This window comes from Pristis pectinata, chromosome 5, assembly GCF_009764475.1.
Source record: "Pristis pectinata isolate sPriPec2 chromosome 5, sPriPec2.1.pri, whole genome shotgun sequence".
Taxonomy (NCBI): Eukaryota; Metazoa; Chordata; class Chondrichthyes; order Rhinopristiformes; family Pristidae; genus Pristis; species Pristis pectinata.
The window spans coordinates 100,239,517-100,260,335 of NC_067409.1; the positions used below are offsets into that span (position 1 = coordinate 100,239,517).

At 39.1% G+C, this 20,819-nt stretch overlaps 1 protein-coding gene across 1 annotated transcript in view; it reads right to left on the minus strand.

The window, feature by feature from the left end:
- The window catches only part of cpne4b (copine IVb), a 256,642-nt gene extending 237,224 nt beyond the window's left edge, over window positions 1–19,418 (minus strand). The window contains exon 1 of the mRNA XM_052015660.1: window positions 19,068–19,418. The gene's annotated coding sequence lies outside the window, so the exon portion shown is untranslated. The remainder of the gene's footprint in view (window positions 1–19,067) is intronic.
- Between the last annotated feature and the right edge of the window lie 1,401 nt (window positions 19,419–20,819).

The following is a 20,819-nucleotide window of genomic DNA, read 5'->3' on the forward strand; positions in this document are numbered from 1 at the left end:
AGTTCTTGCCTTATAGCCTCATAATTCACCTTTCCCCAATTAAATATCTTCCCATTCCCTTTGCTCCTATCCCTGTCCATGATAATTCTAAAGGTTATGGAGCAGTGGTTGTTGTCCCTACAAAAGATTTTCATATTTTTAAAGCCTCTTGCACAATCCCAGGATACCCCAATATGCTTTACTGCCAAAGTGCCACTGTGATGTAGGCTATGTGGAAGCCAATGTCTGCTTAGCAAGCTCCCTCAAACATTATTCTGATAACACTGCTATAGCAGTGTTGAGTGGGGAATAAACATTGACCAGGACACCAGGGATAATTCCCTCCTCTTCCTTGATATCATTCATGTCTACTTCATCAAGCAGATTAGGCCTTGGCATAACATCTTATCTGAAATTCAATACCTCTATCAGTACTACACTGGGGAGCCACCAGATATTGAGCTGGGGTTTCCAAAATTGCATTTAAATTTTGCCTTTTACCATCTCAGAAGGGTGCTAAAGAAGTACTTTTCTCCCCCCCCCAAGTGTCATCAGTGTCTCTCAAGAAAGACTATTTGCTGCAAATAAACTGTCTGCAAATTGTACTGTTTGTAACCTTAAATACATTTGAAAACATTGAAGATTGAATCCTCTTTAATGAAGAGATAACAAAGATATTTGTGTTTCAAAGCTGCCATGGTTTTCTTTTTCAATGACTAAAAAAAATGAAAAACTTAAACACCAACTAAAAAAAATTAAACATTAAATCACCACAAATAATTTAAAGAGGTATAATGTCTCCATGGGGGTTTTGAGATGAAGCTTATACATTTCCAAAAGAGGTACTGATTTAATTGAAAGGTAGTACACTTAGGACAATTTACACAGAGTCTTTAAACTGCTGGTTCAGACTAAATGTCCTCAGGCTCACAGATCAGCAACTCATCTTCCACCAAGGTTCTTTACAGTCCCCAGAACTCATTGAATTCAACAATTGTGGATAACTATTCTTTCCTGCGCTGGCTAGTTAACTTAATAGATCCCTCGATAGATGCAGCCTGAACTGTTGAATATTCACAGTACTCTATTTTTATCTATGCAACAATATACACATTTAGTGACCTACAAATCAAGCCTAGTAACTGGTTTTTAAAGAGTCTTCCTGGTCTCTTTCCAGGTTTTGGTGTTGAATCTACTTTTGGACCCTTTTGTATTAGAACTCACTGAAGGTTTTGTTTCTTTGTCAGATCTACTGGGGTTTGGTCATTCACCTCAAACTCTACACTGGATCCAACTCAGACACAACTTCATGATTCAATGATTCAAAATCCTGACCTGGATCCACATGACCACTGAATTCTCAGCATTTTCAGCCAACTACATCTTGGTTCCAGAATTTGTCCTACAGTTCCTAACTCCCACTTTTGTAAGCTTAACTTGCTTGGGGCAGGATGAGATCTAAAGATACAAACATGGTCATTTTCATTGAAATTGTGTTCACTTTGATTGGTGCCATTGTGGTGGTGTAGTCCTTCTGTACTTCAGCAAGAAATTGGTCAAGCAGAGATCCCTCCCCCAGCGTTTTGAATATTCTTGCAACACTTGAGTAACTACACTGCAACATTTTGGCTGCTCCAGTTGAAGCCAGATGATATAATGGAAATGTACCTTTCCATTTCATAAAGTTTACAAGAAATAAACAATTGCTTTCATTTCAACTACTCTTGTGTTCAGTATGAAGTTCAGCCAAAATAATCACTAATCATTTCTTCCATTTATCATGTACACTTCAATGCATCCCCACCTCAACCCCCCCCCCCCAGTGTTCTTCTCCCACACACTCACCTGTCTACCCAGTTTTCTTCTCCCTTTGTTCACCTCTCCCACCTCCCTCTCCAACCTGATTCCATCTACCCATCATCCTCTCCCCATCTGGTTCCAATTATCATTTACCAACCTCTTGTCCCACCCCTCCCTCAGACTGATATGGACTAGCAAACTTCAATCTTTCTTCTTCCCTCTCAGTCCTGATGCTGGGTCTCGAACCAAAACATTAGCTTACACCTTTTGCCTCCACAGATGCTGCTTGACCTGTTGAGTTCTTCCAGCGTTCTGTTTTTTTGCTCTAGTCTGCAACTTCCTTCACTGAGACCAAGGCGCATGACTTCTCCTTGCAAAAAGCCTGCATTTTCTGCATTCCAACTTCTCACTGTGCTCACATAATGATTTGAGCACTTCCTTCAAAACCATACTTTCTCAACAAATCATTTTGAGTAAAAAAAAATACAATGAACCACTGCAAAGCTGTATCCACCTTGGTCTGGAATACCTTGGCCAAAGACTTGGTGTTGTACACTACCCCTGTGCAGGAATGGAACTCTTCGTGCACATTGATGGTCAGATACTTTTGTTGAGATTCATTGACAAATTATTGTACGTAGACATGGCAAAGGTCTGATACATTTTATTGTACACACAGGCCTTGTGAAGTGGACAGCAGATATTGCTCATCATCCATGGATTAATTCAGTGTGACTGTTGTCTCCATACAACCATACTATTTTGTCTGCCTTAGGTGGTATTAGCCATTCATTCTAGTCTGGCATCATAAGTGTGCCATTTTGTCTAGCCTATTCAATTCCTTCTCAGTTTGGCCTCCCAGAGCACATGGGTCTAGTCTGGTACACCGCCTTTACATCCACCATTTGCTGGAGTAAGCATCTTGACTCCTTACTGAACAGTCTGCAGCAGTATCAATTTGTATGTCAATGTATTGATTGTTAATCAACAACATTGGTAAGGCCAAATTTGGAGTATTGTGTGCAGTTCTGTTCACCTACCTACAAGAAAGACATCAATAAACTTGCAAGAGTGCAGAGAAAATTTACAAGAATGTTGCCGGGACTTGAGGACCTGAGTTATAGGAAAAGGTTGAACAGGTTAGGACATTATTCCCTGCAGCACAGGAGAATGGGGGGGGGGGGGGGGGGGGGGGGGGAGAGATCTTATAGAAGTATACAAAATTATGAGGGGTATAGATAGGGTGAATGCATGCAGGCTTTTTCCCCTAAGGTTGGGTGAGACTAGAACTAGAGGACATAGGTTTAGGGTGAAAGGTGAAATACTTAAAGGGAATCCGAGAGGAAACTTCTTCAGAAGGTGGTGCGAGTGTGGAATGAGATGTCAGCGAAAGTGACAGATGTGGCTTCAATTGTAACATTTAAGAGAGGTTTGGACAGGGACATGGATGGGAGGGGTTTGCAGGGATATGGTTTGGGTGCAGGTAGATGGGACTAGGCAGAAGATCAGGTCAGAATGGACTAGATGGGCCGAAGGGTCTGTTTCTGTGCTGTAGTACTCTGACTTACTCAAAAATCTGTTTGCTGCCCATGCTAGTTAGAGTTCATAGAGTCATGCAGAACAGAGGCCCTTCAGCCCACTGAGCTCATGCTGACCATCAAGCACCTATTATAAGATAAGATACCTTTACTGGTCACAGGTACATTGAAACACACAGTGAAATGCATCTTTTCTGTAGAGTGTTCTGGGGGCAGCCCGCAAGTGTCACCACGTTTCTGGCGCCAACATAGCATGCCCACAACTTCCTAACCTGTACGTCTTTGGAATGTGGGAGGAAACCAGAGCACTCAGAGGAAACCCACACAGACATGGGGAGAACGTACAAACTCCTTACAGACAGCGGCCAGAATTGATCCCTGGTCACTGGTGCTGTGATAGCGTTTGTACTCTCCCCACATTCCCATCAGATCACCCCAGATTCTACCGCTCATCTACACACTAGGGACAATTTACAGCGGCCAGTTAACCTACCAACTTGCATGGCTTTGGGACACAAGAGAAAAACCACAGTACTTACCCTATCTAATTCAGCCAGATATTGTTGATGGAAAGCATTGTCAAACCAAAACTTATTCTGATGTTTTTCAGATATCAGAGCAAGTAGAGTGTGAAGTATGACACAGCCAACTATGATTGTAACAAAGCATACAAGAGGCCACTTTTACTGAGCAAGAATGGCCGAGACAACTGAGGAAACCCACAGGAACAATGTGCAAAATCCACATAGATAGCACCAGAGGTCAGAATTGAACCCTGGTTGGAGCTCTACTAGCTGTTCCACTGTGGCACAGATACTGTACAATCCCAGTTCCTTGTCATCTGAATAAATTTCTAGACTATGAGGTCCACCTTTCCATTGTTGTAAATTGCCACTGAAGCTGCTTTTGTTGTGGCCTGGAATCTTTAGCAGTCAAAATGTGACCCATCTTTGGCCAACTGATACACTTGGCTATTCTAAACCTGACAAGGCTTTGGTGAGTGAAGGCCAGTACAGCAAAAGCAACTGCCCGAGCTGGCCTCAGTTTCACAGACTTGGACTTTGTTAGGGCTCCTTGACTGGACTGCAGCAATACTAGTTACTTGCTGTGGATAATATTCGCTCACATTCTTGGATGCCCGTTCCATTGACATTGAAGTTACACATGTTGATACAAGTTGCTGGTCCTGCATACTCAACACTTTTGTACTAAAGTAAACTTCCAGCTTTTGCGCAACATTTGTTCAGCAGGACATCTTTCACCATGTGGCTTTAGAACATTTGTTGTCATGCCATATACTTCTGGCCTATTTTCTATCAGGAGCATTGCTTCACATACTTACATAGTCGCATCATTTTGAGTTCATGGTATTACCTTCTCCTTTAATCTCTCAGATATTATTTGCCATTGCTTCAATATACATATTGACATAAAAATTGATCATGATTAATAATCCAGCATTCTTTGCATAGCCAAGGACTTCTTAATATTCTTGAAGAAATATGCTTCATATTGAAGGGAACTGAAGAGTAGCAACCTTGGCCCCAAGTCTGGAATTATTCCCAAAAGATTTTGCGATTGTTAATGTTATGATTGTTGCTAGAATAAAATCCATTTATCAGCAATTCAAAATGCAGAACTTTTCCCATCAAAATGCATTTGTATGATATTGGCCAAACACTAAACAGAACAATATTTCCTCAGTGACAATGGACTGGTGAACTCATGGACTTGCAACATAAAGAGCAGCAAAAAGAAAAAAAATAAACAGATGAAGGTAGTATAATTAAATTGTTCGTGGAGGGGAAGTCAGGTGTGTGGAATGTAGTAGCAAAATCAGTTTGTATGGAAAGACATGTAGAGTCACCTATCATATGACGAGATGCAATTTAGTTGTGGATCTGCAATCTTTTGAATTGTACCAAGAGAAACATGAAGCTTATGACAGAGAGGATGACATGGATTGAGCTGAATTCTTACAGGGCAGATTGTTTGTAGGTATGATGAACGGAATGTAAAACTTTGGATGAAGAACAAAGGGGAAGCTAGGAAACAGCTAATAAAAGCCATCAGTGAGATCTTTGGCCAACATTAAGAGTGCGAACTGATGCAAAGGTATCTGAGGTAATGTTAAGTCAATGTAGTCTCTCGATTCCAGTGAGGGTAAATCGTCATGGAAGAAGTAATACTGGTTTGTTGTCATTGAGTAAATGCCTGGGTTGGGCTCTTGTTCAGGTCACATTGTAAACACAAGTAGGCTTAGCAAGAACACCGGTTCTACAGCTGTGACAAAGTTAAACGTACTACTTGATTTAGTCCAGTGATATATCAAAGCCACTATCCTTTGCAACTGTGGCTACCTGCACTATGCACTCTTGTCAACACACACACACACACACACACACACACACACACAGGCCTTTGACAAATGAGATTCCATGTGGAAAAAATAAATCAGTTTTGGTGTTACAAACTCAAATGAAGACTGCTGAGCAAAAAAAGAAATCAACGTCAATCAAGGATCCTGAAGGAAAACTGTCATTGTCAATCCTCAAGCTGTTGGTTCTGACTGAAGTTAACCGACTCTGTGAGATCACATTGCTGAAAAGCAGGCCCCCCACTGATTCTCCTGTCCAATGGGATCACAATGAGAATACACACATGGATACAATGAGAACATGTTCCATGCCTAAAGACACTGAAAAGAGAAAAAACACTTGCCTTTCTCTTACTTTTCTTCCCTGCAGCCACAAAATCCCCATTTGAATTACTGGGTTCACTAATCCTGTACCAAACCCACCACTTTCCTGGGCCAGTTACAAGAATTGATCCCTCAGCACAAATGACCCCGTGCACCTCAAGATTTCACAGGGAATCCAACAGGAAAGTGTATTGAAAGATACGGCAATAACTACAGATCAGCAAGTTTAGTACCGGTATTTTTCACTACCTGTGCACAAGTTCCTGACATTTCCCAGTAAAATACAGGCAAAAGGTGTTTGAAAAAGAATCTATAGATGGTTAAATAAATTATCTAATTTCTGCTGCGACTCAACTAAAAACCTTAATGCAAAAATCATCTTGAATGTATCCAGGAATCCCAAATACAGCTTTTTGTTCCCGATTCCATACAAATTTATTTTTTTTTAGAAAGTAAATGACAAAACATTAGGGCCAATATCACACCAAAAATGTATTTCTAATACCTTATCTTACAGAGTATCAATAATGCAAGAGAAACAAAATGTTTCACTGTAGATGAGATTGTGCAGTAGAGGGCAAGATGGTTAATAATAGTTATAATATTTACAAAATATTGCCAAGTTTTAGAGAATGTGTATTCAAATTGAGCTACTTCAGGATCACTTAAAATGTCTGTGAATCAAAAGGATTGCTTTCAGTGATAGAATATACCGCTAGGTAAAGAACAAAGGAAGTGAAAACTATCAGCACAAAGGGGATCAGGTTTGCAGCCTGCACTATTAGATCAAATAAAGCCCCAAAAAGACCAGACTTCTCAGGGGGATTTCACTCCTAAACTGCCTTATACTGTGGATAATATCAATTACATGCTAACGATCAAAATAATGCAGATAAACAATGTTTTTTTTTGCTGCTTGATTGAACTCCCAGCTAACCTAGCAGTGAAGATATGCCAAAATATATGAACACCTACAAACAGACTGAGGAACATTTAAATTAATCTGTTTCTAATTTTGCAGTGGGGATACTAATACTTCAATCATAAATCAAAGACCCATTAAAACAATGGTTAAGAATTTCTCACCACAAACAATACATTCATATTTTCCCCCAATCATATTGTAATGATGGATGTCTTTAATTTTACAGTTCAGATTACTCTATTCTATTTAGTTGTATTGGTTTGCTCTGACTCATCAATTAGTGCATGACACCATTACACACTCGCAACATTTTGCGATAAATAATTTCCCTAATTTAATTTATCCTTTTCTTATGTTAATTTATTCTACTTCTTGGTGATGGCCTTATGATTCTTGGCTATTTGAGGAGCAATCAAGATAGTAGTCCTTCCTCTATTTTTTTCCTGTAATACTTTTTATAAGCTAAGATAAGATCTTTATTAGTCACATGTACATTGAAACACACAGTGAAATGCATTTTTTGCATAGTGTTCTGGGGGGGCAGCCCGCAGGTGTCGCCACGCTTCCGGCACCAACATAGCACGCCCACAACTTCCTAACCTGTACGTCTTTGGAATGTGGGAGGAAACTGGAGCACCTGGAGGAAACCCACACAGACACGAGGAGAACGTACAAACTCCTTACAGACAGTGGCGGGAATTGAACCCGGGTCGCTGGCGCTGTAAAGCGTTACGCTAACCGCTACACTACCGTGCCTGCCCACGTCTTGTTCTCTGGCATTGTGGTGCACTGTTGATTGAGTATTTTAAATGGAATTGGTGCAAATGCATCAAATGGTCCTGCTCTGGCTAAACCTCTCACCATCAAATGGGGGCAATTTTACTTACTGCTTAAAAATCAAAAACAAAACTACTGGAAATCTGAAATAATAACAGAAAATGTCAGAAACACTCAGCATCTATGGAAAGAGAAGCAGAATTAACTTTTCAGGTCCAAGACTCATTGTCACAACAGATGCGACCGAATTTGTTAAGTTTTTGGTTCTGACAATGGGTCTTTGACTGAAACGTTAACTGTTTCTCTTTCCACAGGTGCTGCCTGACCTATTGATTTCCAGAATTTTGTCTTTTATTTACTTACTGCTTATTTCCATACATGGAAAATGACTGTCAAAATGTATTTTTAACATTTAGATCAACTTGTCAGCAGCTTTGGTGAGCAGAATGGTAGAGTTTACAACTCATCATGTCACGTGCATAAGACACACGTGGTGTAACATATTTCAAAATGGATCTCAGAAAAGAATTGTGCATGTAGAAAATTTGATGACTCAAGACTTCAGTCAGAGTAATAACGGAAAATGCTGGAAACATTCAGCAGATTAGGCACCATCTGTGAAAAGAGAGACAGAGGTAACATTTCAGGTTGAAGGCACCCATCAGAAGAAAACTCTTCAACCCGAAACGTTAACTTATTGCTCTTCCTACAGACGTTCCCTGACCAACTGCATGTTTCCGGCATTTTGTTTTCTATTCATGTTTCCATTTACTTTTGAAGTATATTTACTCTCGTAATGTTGGAACTGCAGTGACCAATTTATGCACGGTAAGCTCCCATGAACTGATCATCCAATCAATATCAGATTGTTGCTTATAAGTGATGTTAATTTCCATGTGATGTAAAGGAGGCTATTTGGCCTTTCGAGTTTTTGCTCGCTCTCCAAGCATTTGCATTCCCCCACTTATTACCCTGCAATCTATTCTCTCTCACACACCCATCAACTTCTTCCCCCCAACCCTGATCCTCCCACCCACCTTCACTAGTGGTAATTTGCAATAGCCAGTTAACCTGCCAATGTAGCTCTACCCGTTGCACCACACTGCTGCCCACTGCGTACTGAATGTTGGCCAGGCTGGGTCCTTGGCTTAACATTTCAGCTGAGAAATGCCACCTCCAACAGTACAGTGCTCCTAAATACCACACTAGAGTACCAGCTTTGATTTGTGTTTAAGGTTCTATGGTAACACTTAAACCAATAATCTTCTCATTCAAAGTCAAGAGTGCTACTTACTGAGCCACTGCTGGCATCTGTCAACAGGCACAGAACAGTGCAAGTCAGGAGGAAAGCTAACAGAACGTCATTGTTTACCACTAGAGGAATTAAACTAAAATATAATGAGATTACACGTGACTAATAAATATATCTTATCTTACCATGTAAAATATGAATCTCCTTAAAGATGTTAACCACATTAACATCTTTAAGTAAGGAGACTCATATTTTACATGGTAAGATAAGATGAGTCTGCTTACTTAAAGATGTTAATGTGGTACTCATGAAGCAGTTCAGAGAAAGTTTACTAGACCAATACTCAGAATGGGCAGCTTGTCTTATGAGGAAACACTGTGCTGGCTCTGCCTCTATCCTCTGGAGTTTAGTAGAATGAGAGGGAGTGATTGAAATACATTAGATCTTGAGGGGTCTTAACATATCTAGAGAGAGGATGTTTCCTCTCAGAATCTAGAACTAGGGAGTCACTGTTTAAAAATAAGGTTTTGATCATCTAAGGCAGAGATGAAACAATGTTTCATCTGAGGGTTATGAGCCTTTGGAAACATCTTCCTCAAAAGGATGATGGAAGGAGACTCTAGATTGTTTTCAAAAAAAAGGCAGAGGTGGACAGATACTTGAGCAACAAACAAATCCGCTGGAGGAACTCAGTAGGTCGAGCAGCATCTGTGGGAGGAAAGGAATTGTCGATGTTTCAGGACTGGGAGGATCCTTTCCTCCCACAGACACTTCTTGATCTGCTCAGTTCTTCCAGCAGATTGTTTGTTGCTCCAGATTCCAGCATCTGCAGTCTCGTGTCTCTGTAGACAGATACTTGATAAGCAAGGTGGTGATAGGTTGCTATGGATATACAGGAATGCAGAGTTGAGATTACAATCAGATTAGCCATGATTTTATTAAATTTTGGAGCAAACCTGAGAGCCCAAATGGCCAACTTCTGCTTCAAATTTGTATGTTCATATGCTGGTTTCAAAAAGGATCAAGAAAATTTGAGTGTTCAGTATGAAATGAGAGAAAGTGACTCACCCCATTCTTAAGCAAAATCCAAATATCTATGATCATTTGTGAGAGTTCAAAATGCAGTTTAAAAAAATCAAGAGAGACGGCAGCAAAAAATACAGAAAAAGGTTAAATTGAGGAAAATACTAAAGAAACCTGTACAATACAAAATGTGAAAAATCAAAGCAACAGTCTGCACTGTAGCTTTGGTGTAAACATCATCAATCTCTGGGATCGTTGCACATCTGATCTAGATGCTGGGGAATAACAGCCCAATCTTTAGTTTGCTGTTGTTCATGTGATATATATATAGACACACACACACACACACACACACGGAATAAAATTACATTTATTTCATTAAAAGGAACAATCAGCAGTTGGTACCAAAGTGATTGATGAGGAGTTTGAGTCTAGCGGGACAAGGCTAAATCCATTCAACAAATATCAAGGTCTGGATTAATAACCTGCCATCCACTATCATTTCTCCATCCCTACTTCTAAACCTAAGGCACAATGATATCAGAGGCAGATTAATATAAATTAATAAGCAATCACGATTAATCAAGAACTCTCTTAGCCTAAGATTATGAACACTCGTTGGAAAATGTCAAATACTCTCAGGTTGGTTCCTTTATCATCATTACTGATCAAAAATTACACTTCAAATCTTATCACATCTGTATTTGATTTGATCAAGAAAATAATAGGAGACATTGTAATTAATCATGATCTCCATACCTATTATTTCTATGTTGCTCAGAATAGCTCTTCATAATTCAGGGTGGTTAATCTTAATGATTTTAGATCACAATCTTATGTGAAGATCAGGCGGTTAATCACAATCCATTATTGTGCACGATGTTCCTGCTACAAAGCCCCTTTTCTTTCTCTGCTTCCCTTTCCTCTTTAAGATGCTTCTTAAAGTCCATTCCTTTGACCAAGCATTTGCTCATCTTCCCTAATAACTCCTTTTGTGATATCAAATTTCCCTTGACAATGTTCCTATGGAGTGCCTCGGGATCTTTTGCTGCATTAAAAAGATAAAAAGGCAGAGGAAGAATTACATAGTAGCTCTTTTCAGTTTGTCTCAAAGTGTGCTGCAGTATTTGTGGTACAGTGATTGTTGTGATAGAAGAAACACAGGATCCAACTTGCACCAGTGAAGTCCCACAGACAGTAACATCCTAATGACCGGGTAATGCATTTCCCAATTCTGGAGTGAGGGTTAAATAGCCAGGATACCAGAGAGAACTTCCTTATATTTCTTCAAAATAGCACAAAGAATTTTGTTTTAAATCTACTTGGTAAAGATAGACACCAGTTTCTCAGTTTTGATTTTGTCTGCTCAGATCCCTGCCAAGAGACTTGAAACTCAGAACTTTCTGACACTCAATGAGTTCTGACATTTGAAGATGCTTAAAGCCACAGTCCAAGTTGACATTGTTTCTGATCACATACTTCTCATTGTAAACATACTGTGATACAAGGTCAGAGTGCCCATCACTGGATTTGCCAGGTTGCAAGCTAATTAATTATTCTGCCCCTAATGAATCATGTGACTGTCAACATTGTCAGTCATTTGGGAAATTAAAAGTCAGTTATTTTGGTTAAAGGAAAACCTTAGGGAAAAAAAAATCAAGAAGTTTTTTTATATTAAAAAAAAATCAACATTCTGATCTTAACTAATTCAATAAATGCAATTTAATGGATTGAGTACTTTAACAGCCATTCCCAAAGAAAATAATTACCCAAATTATATCAGCTAAAATTCTATTACCAAATTAAATTTCTTCTCTCCCTTTCTTGAAGATCTCTTTTTTCATGACTCTACCCATTGTGGCAATCACTTCGAAAACCCTCTGGGTAGGTGGTACAGAAATATTGAGCCACAAACATTACTCCTTTCTTTCTCTGATTTCTGCTGCCAGATGCAAGAAACTCAGACAAGCTCTTGCTGTGAAAATCACGATGCAGGGTCTCTACCCGAAATATCGATTATGCCTTTGCCTTCACAGATGTTGCCTGGCTTACTGAGTTCCTCCAGCAGTTTGCTCTTTGCTTCTGATTCCAGCATCTGCAGTCAATCATCTCTTGATGTGAATTAACCTACAAGGTTACAGACCACAAGCTAAAAAGTGGGATTAAGTCGTTTAACCTTTTCATCAACTGACTTGGACAGAATGAGCAGAAAGGTCTCATATTGTTAAAAGATCTTTTTCATACTGATTATTTCCTCTTCCACAAAGGTAGATTGCTTGCCTATGTTATTGTCAACCAGAATCCTCAAATGTTTTATTAATTATATAGCAATCATCATTGCCTAACTGGTATCTGCCAAGCTGCTCACTCATGGGTGAAGAATGATTGAAGTGCATGTCCAGATTCCCCCTTGCTAACTCAGGAACATGAAGCAAACTGCAGATTTCCTGCGCCTTTCCCAACTAGGAGCAAGTAGCTCGTAAAAGAGAAGGGATCAAATCTGTTGCTAGTCTTGCCAGCAGTCATCCATTCCTAACTGAGAACACCAACTGTGCCTTACAGAATCTTACATTAATAACAATAACCAGTATGCCATTAGTTTCTGGTTAACAAGGCAAAAATATAAATACAATTGATATGCTGGTAAAAATGTGTCTTGGATTCCAGTGAAGTCCACCACTATTGTCAACCAATTGTTTTTTCCAATACATTTTATGGGATGTGGGCTTCACTGGTGAGACCAGCAGTTATTAACCATCTCCAAGTCTCCTTGAGAAGTGCTAATGAACCAACTGTTACATTATAGCACAATAGAACAATCTAAATCACAAAATCTGAAATAATTCTGTTAAGCATTCATAACATAACCAAATTTGGCTGGAGCAAGGCAATTAATGGGGCCTGCCATTAGCCACACAGCGGGCCCTATGCCTTTCAGCTCAAAGCGTAATATCCATTAAGTTGCTGCAAATGCAGGGAAAGGGCATCAGATACCCAGTGAAATAAACAGTAACATTGGATCTGCTCCTGCCCAAAACTGCTGCACCATTTTACACCCAAATATGAGCTGGGGGTGGCTAGCCTCAGAATTAGACTAATGGTACAATTTGGTCCCACATTACATCTTTCCTCACAATAATACTATGCCAGAGCAGATGTTCATCTTACAAACTGCTATCAATTACCAATTGATAACATATTTTATACAATAATCCTAAAACAGGAACTCTCACCACATTCACAAACACTGAATGCCACCATATAATTTTTGATCCTTAAAAAAAAAAGCACAATATCAAGAATCAAAACCCTCCAGTCAAAATAAAGTAGCTGTAATAATTCTGTATGTGCTCTCCCACAATTGTAGCGGGAAGCAATCAGATCCCCATTGTAAGTAGCTGTATAGGCAAATGGCTGGAGGCAAGTTACCGAGTAGTAACTTAATCAAGCTGATCCAGTGATAGTGAGTAGATCAAATCAATGGGATACAATTTTTCTTTTGTAGGGATGGCCAGACCAATAATGTGAATCACTTCCAAGGGACACTCAGTTGAACACAGAAGTCCTGAAATTCCTGCAAGATCCTTGTTGTCAACATTTCAGCTGTGTTCCAGTGTTGGATTCCTTCGGGAGTCCACCGCCAACTTCCTGCAGCTTCCCAGCAGTTCCACAAGTGAAATCTGGGCCCTGAGCCTACAGCAGGTTAGACCTGGCACCAGGTTTGACAACTCCGTTCATTTCAATGGAAATTAATGGTTCCGAGTAAGATAAACAATTTGTGTCGTTGATGGTTTTTGAATTGAGTTAATTTAATTGTTAAATTAAATGTTATAATCATGAGTATTTTAATTATGTTTAATTCTTTAATTTTTATATAAATGTTTTAATAGTATGCTTAATTGATAATAGTTTTTTTGAATGTTTTTCAATGTTTCTCTCAGAGACATTCACTGATCTTTTGGCAGTTTTGATAGTTGTTAGGTCTAGGCATGGTTTAAACAGCCAAAGCCTTTCTGTAGGTGGAGCTTGCATGTTTTGGCAGCTAGACCCTGCACTCCACAGGGTCTCACTGATCAGTAACCAGTTTTAGGAACCTAGCTGCTGCTGCAGGTAAAGTGTAGGCAGGGGAACAGCGAACATAGCTGGCTCCCCAATCACTGAGGCAGGCTGGACCAAACAATTCGGCCAGCCTGGTTTGGCAGCTGAAGTTAAATTATACTCATGAAACAGGCTACTTTTTATATTATAACTTTTAATTATATATCTACAGAGAGAGAATGAATGATGATTTTTATATTCCATAATGCAATTCATTATTTGTGGCAAGATGCAGAGTGCAATATCTTAAATGTTAAAAACCCGACAATGCTATAGGAACTAAAGGATCTTACCTCAGGTATTAACAGACTTGGGGAGATTCAAAGATTACATGCATCTATGAAGTAACATCTGTCATGAAGAGGATTAAGATTTTGAAAGCATACAAGTAATGATTCTGCTCTGCAGTTTCACCATAGTCTCCAGCTATTTGCTAGTTTTGGACATATATAGATTGAGATATCCCACCTGCTTTGCTATATTGTTAATTCCTTTCCAGTGTCTAATATCTCTAAATATTTCTCATGGTTCTAATTAAAAGAAATAGTTTCTCCTAAAAGATGTCCCTTGCTGGATCCCTCTGCTATAGTCTTCCTAAATTGCTAGCTTTTATACACAAGGTTTGTGAAAGCACCAGAACAACAAAGAGTGGTTTTATTCAGTGATACTAATGATCTTAATGAAATCTCAAAGTGCTCTACAACCAATGAGGTAGATCTAGTGTGCTGTTGGAATTTTGGAAACATAGCAGCTATTTTGCATACATCCATCTCCCATTAACATCAATAGGTTGGCCATCTATTTTGTTTCCCAATTTGATTAAGGGATAAATATTGCAGCAGACACTGGAGCTAACTCCCCTATTTTGATCCAACATAGTGCCATGGAATCTTTCTCCTCCACCTGAAACAGCAGAATTAATACTGCAACTGAAGAACAACATTCTGCCATTGATATTCCGCGTAATGCTGCTTAAATTTTTGTGCTCAAGTTTTTGGAGTGGGAGTTCAAAACTGCCTGATTCAGATAAGCCATACCTGGCACAATAAGGACCCGGACCGTCAAGGAACTGAATCCCAGTCTCTCAGGAGAGAGAAAACACTAACACAAACTCCATCTCTAAGATATGTAGTCCTAGCAGACTGATGCCCAAATATAAATTGAATCATTATGTTAATTAAAATATGAGGATATTGATATGGATTCCTGAAGCTATGTTAGACACATGTGGAGAATTGTAGGATAGGATTGTCAGTGGCTACAGTTTGGAGGCAATCCTGCCTGAACGTCTCTACTCTCCTGGCTGAACAGACTGGGTTGAAGCAAGCAGCATACACAGGGAAGAAGTGAAAGAAAGCAGAAACAAGATGCTCTCCAAAAGAGGAATTGCCACTTGAAAGGTGCAAGCCAAATCTGGAAATGGCAAAGACATACTTGTCAAGAAAAACACTGAATGCATACCTGCTAACTGCAAATAACGCCAAGCCAAAAATCAGCCAGAACCAAACACCATTTAAACCAAGCCATTACTGGCAGGAGAACATTCACAACACAAGTTGCTTTTAATGTGCAAATCTAGCAAGTTTAAGGGAAAGGAGATCAAGGTAACTTCAATCTACCCAGTGCTGAAATTCACCTTGCTAATTCAAGTCAACCCTCACCTCTTCAAGGACTGGTTGAATTGTAGACTCACCACAGAAAATTTAGTCTTTCTATAGGAACTTAAATAAGAAATAGCAGGATTAGGTCATTCATTCTTCCGAGCCTGCTGTCCATCAAAATGATCTTGGCTGATTAATTGATGTAGTGATTGTTAATGAAATGCTGCTGAATTTCACTGAACCAGAAGGGGAACAATTTAAATTGTTCAAGTTCATTCATGCAAGTTGCCAATTGCTGTTAGACTTAAGGGCCATTTAAGACAAAAAAAAAATCACCTTGCTTATTTTGTCTTGTTTCTCTTTCTGTTTTAACTCCAAATCATCCCATTCCTTTCTCAATAAAGAAATCACAAACCATAGCCTGGTTCATCATTCTATAGGCTTCCTGAGTGCCAGCGACCCTACAACCCTTGCCACTCCAGTTGGCACTTACAGTGCAAGACCTTCAACCAAATTGTGTAAAAAATGTCTCTCCAACAGGTCATATTGCAAGATGTTTTGCTTTGGCAAGATCTGACCCAGTGCTTCCTTTTTCTACTAATTGGAAACACATCACTTAGGACTGGTTCCACAGCATGGGTGCAGTCAAATAACTCAACCCCAGCTTAAAAAGTCACAAAAAAAAAATCAGTGTTTAATTATGTCACTGTTAAAGTACTAATCATAATGTTTACACCAAAAAAATTGAAAAGTTGTATTTCTACGGTGCCTCACTTTTAAGCCCCAAAGCACTTTATATTAAATGAAGTGCTTTTGATGTGTAATCACTGTGAGAAGGTGGGAAATGTTGCAAATCAATCTGTGCACAGGAAGCTCCCACAAATAGCAGTATGACAGGTATCAGTTTCTAGTCATGCTGGCTGAAGGTTAAATAATGGCTGGGACACTGGTGATAACTCCCCTGATCTTCTTTAATATTGTGCCATGACATCTTTTAAGTCCACAACAGAAAATAAACAAGTTTAGCACCTCATTCTATTGATGGCACCTCTATCAGTTCAGCACACTCAACACTGGAACATCAATTTTTTTATTCCCAAGTCACTGGAGTGTAACTTGAACTCACAACTGTGACTTCAAGGCAAAAGTGCTATCCACTGAGCTACTGCTGACACAAAATAGTATTACTAGAATCTCTGCTCTAGCCAAACTAACTGGGAAAGGATTAGAGTGCACAAGTACATTGTTTTCAATTCATTTACTTAACCATCACAAAATCAACTACACACAAATCAGCAGAGAACTAGTGAATTGCATTACTAGTACATTAGGCTTTAATGATGACAGAATCATAAAATTACAAAGCCTGGTCACAAACTATATCATGTCATAGTACAAACATGGCATATTTTGACAAGGAACACTTCGAAATAATTCTCTCACAATTTGCACTATATAAAATTGTTATCAAAATTCCATCAAATATTTGATTTGAAAACATTCGTGTCCCGATCAGTTCCTTGTGGATTTGCCACATTTTACCATTTTATAGACACTTCCCTCCCCCCCACCAATCGCCAGGTTCTATCAACTGTATTTTACTGCCTCAAACTGGGCACTGATACGATCATGAATCACTGTAAAGTTAAAAGATATCAGTAAAATATATTACAGAAAAATTATGACATTAACATGTTTTTGTACACAAACTGCCTGGTATTTTATTATTTTATGATTAATGGGGAGAAAACCACATTTTTTCTTTAAACCACATTCTTAAACAAAATCTACTCAATGAAAATCCTTCCCCTCAGAAAATTAAATTTACAGATTAAAGAGACAAAAAAAAGTTTCAGAACATATTCAACCCAAAACAACAGTTAAAAAATAATAAAAAGTAATTTTTGTGGCATTCTAAATTCAAGTAATTAAAGCTAAATCAAGCTATTAAGTGTTTGGTCTGGGATGTTACTACCACATCCCTTTATCTTTATTGTATGCGTTTTCCCAACTTTATTTACCTAATTGAATCTTTTGGTGTCCACGCAGTTCACTGCTTTGCTCACTGACAAACAGGGATGCCAAACATTCCTCCATCCATGGCCATCCTGAATCTCCAATAAAGATAGCAAGACCCGGACGCTACTCATCACTTTATAAATGTCAATTGTATATTAATTCATGCACATTTCTTTTTCAATTGCCACTGAAGCTTTAAGGATATTTCTGTAATAAAATTGAGTTTAGTGTGGCAGCTGGATAGAACATGAATGTTATGATTTTAACTATACTATAACTTTAAGTGTACAAAATCATAGAGATAAATTAAACCGAACGTGCAATAAATTGTGCCCATTCACCAAGCATCATAATCAGTTGCTGCCACCAGCTATAAAGCTTCCGTCCAGAAACAACCAACAACCTGGATCCCGAGTTCAGTGCTGGGCTACTATTCCGACAAGGTATACATGACCGTCAAATACACCGTTTAAAGGTGCTTCTGGAATCAAGTTATTCAATCCGGCATTTTAGTCATTTATCTGGCATTCTAAATAATGTCAAAAATCAGCAATTTCACTTCTGCACTCACCCCAGTTAAAGCTCAAAACAGCAATATCACTGCCTCGAGCAAAGCACATTGGACCAGGGCGTGAGCTTGGAAGGCTTCGGGCGGCTAAAGTTTGGCCGTGTTCATTTTATCCAAAATTCTCGTTCAAATGTATTTCTAACTTGGCCACATCATTGGAAATAAACCGAGGACAGTTTGATTAAAATTGATTAAACCTTCCTCAGGAGGAGGAGATCACCTTCAAACACACTCTGAACATTCCGACTTCCCGATATCTACAGTGCAATTATTGTTGTGTTTTAGTATGCTTACTATTCATAAAAGTACCAACAAGCGATCTATACCGATTTCCATCGATTGTTTTAAAATATTATCCAAGGTTGTTTTTAAATAGAGATGTTTTCGGCAAGTCTTAATGTTATGGATTTACCTCCCTCCAATCAGCGTCCTCTATTGGAAAGAGGGGAACCTCCGTGGTTCTTAAATTACCTTAAGAAGGGTAAGAATCAAGAGCCCAAAGTAAATTTGGTATTAACGTGAGAAAGGTTGCAGCCCGAGTTGGAAAATTTCGCCTGAAACGTTTCACGGCAATTTATAACAATTGATTCTTATTGAAGTAAAAGAAAATAAAACCAGGTTATAAAAGAGAAATTAGTGACTAAAATTTATAACATCACCCTTTGTATCATTTAGCACTCAAAGTGCACCGCTTATTTTACTTTGCAAAGTTATCACGGCAACTCTTGCAATTGTGATAAAAAAAAAGGGAAATTGGAAATTTAAAGAAAAAAATCAATAAATTACCTGCTTTGGAAATGATCGGTAGGAGCCCGCTAGGTTCCAGTAGATAACGATTTACTTTTCTTCAGTCTCCTCACTCTACTTCAGCAGCAGCGAGGTGTGTGGTTAGAACTCTGGATCCAGTGGTGGAAGATGCAATCCATGCTCGCCGCTGCGGTTGGGACGGAAAGGCTCTGGCGGATTGAACGCGCACAGAGTTGACAGCAAGAGACACCACTCAGCGATTTCTCAAGCTTTCCTTTTCTAAAAAAATCACAGCCTTATTTCTTCAGAGAACAAGATATGTTGGAAGATACAACACCAGCGCCCTCTGCAGCCTCATCGCTGCCGGACCGACGATATTATTCCATGCATGTTTTTATCTAAAAATTTAGCAGGCTAAATACTTGAATGTCAGTAGCGCCCATCAGGCCACGGGAAAACACTTTATAACTAATGAAATGCTTCCCTGAAGTGTGGCTCTTGTTGCATTTTAAATCAGTGGTCAATTTGCTTGTAAAGATTCCACAAACAGAATGACCAGATCTGCTTTGCCAATGTTGAGGGTCATTGTCTCAAGATAAATGGGCAATTTAGGATTGAGAGGAGGAGAAATCTCTCCACACAGGTTGTAAATCTTCAGAATTCATTGCAACGCTTACACTTTGAGCATATCCGAAGGTGAGATGTGGACATTGATGGAATCAAGGGGACATGTTGATTGAATGGGTAAGTGAACTTGAGGTAAGGAACAACCATGATCACATGAATACAAGAGTGGGCTTGGAAAGATAGATAGTGTATTCCTGCTTCTCTTTTATGCTTTAAAAAATTTTGTCCAAGACACCAGGAACGATTCTACTGGTCCTCTTTGTTATGTTTGTTCTTCATCAAGAGACAAACTTCGTGTGGGTTTAACATATGAACATTTATTAAAAGCTGCAACAGACAAGCTAGCTTGCTTTCCCGCTCTTTCACAGCCACTTCCTGTTTTCCCATGTGACCCCCTTGCATTGCCTACTGGGAACTGTAGTTCTTCATTATAACCACATAACAACACATCTTCCCCCTTTAAAGAAAAACAAACACAATACTTTGTCCTTATAAACCTGCCAAGAACCCTTGTCCACTCAGCAGCTTTCAATCAGTCTCCGAGGTGGTTTAATGGTCCTTTTTGGTCTGGTACTTGTTTTTGCAGGTGTGTTGCTTTCATTTGCTGCATTACTGTTGTTTTAATAAATGTTCAGATGTTAAACCCACGTGAAATTTGTCTCTTGATGAAGAACAAACATAACACTCTTTAAATTAGAGCAGGTGGAATTTTTTTTTAACATCTTCAATGGACCAGATGAAACTTTGGTTTAATATCTCATCCCAAAAGCAGCACCTCCAACTGTACAACACTCACTCACTATTGTACTGGAGAACCTGAAGCTTTGTTTTCAAGTGTGTGGAGAAGGACTTAATCTTATGATGTTCTGAGCTATGGCTGACACAGATGTGGAAACTGATACTACTATAACCAGTGTGATACCAGGAGTATCACACCACTCACTTGTGTCCCAGATAGTTAGCTTATTTCAAATCCCTCATACCTGCCCAGCCATACTTGTTCCCTCTATTACCCTTCATCTCTTCCTCCCACTGAATCACTGTTACATCAGTTGGCATTATATACATATCCCCTTAAACTACGTAACCTGTTCCCTTTTTAAAAGGCGTCTCATACCCAGACCCTTCATTCCTCACAAGGCATCCTCTTTGTTGAACGGAGTT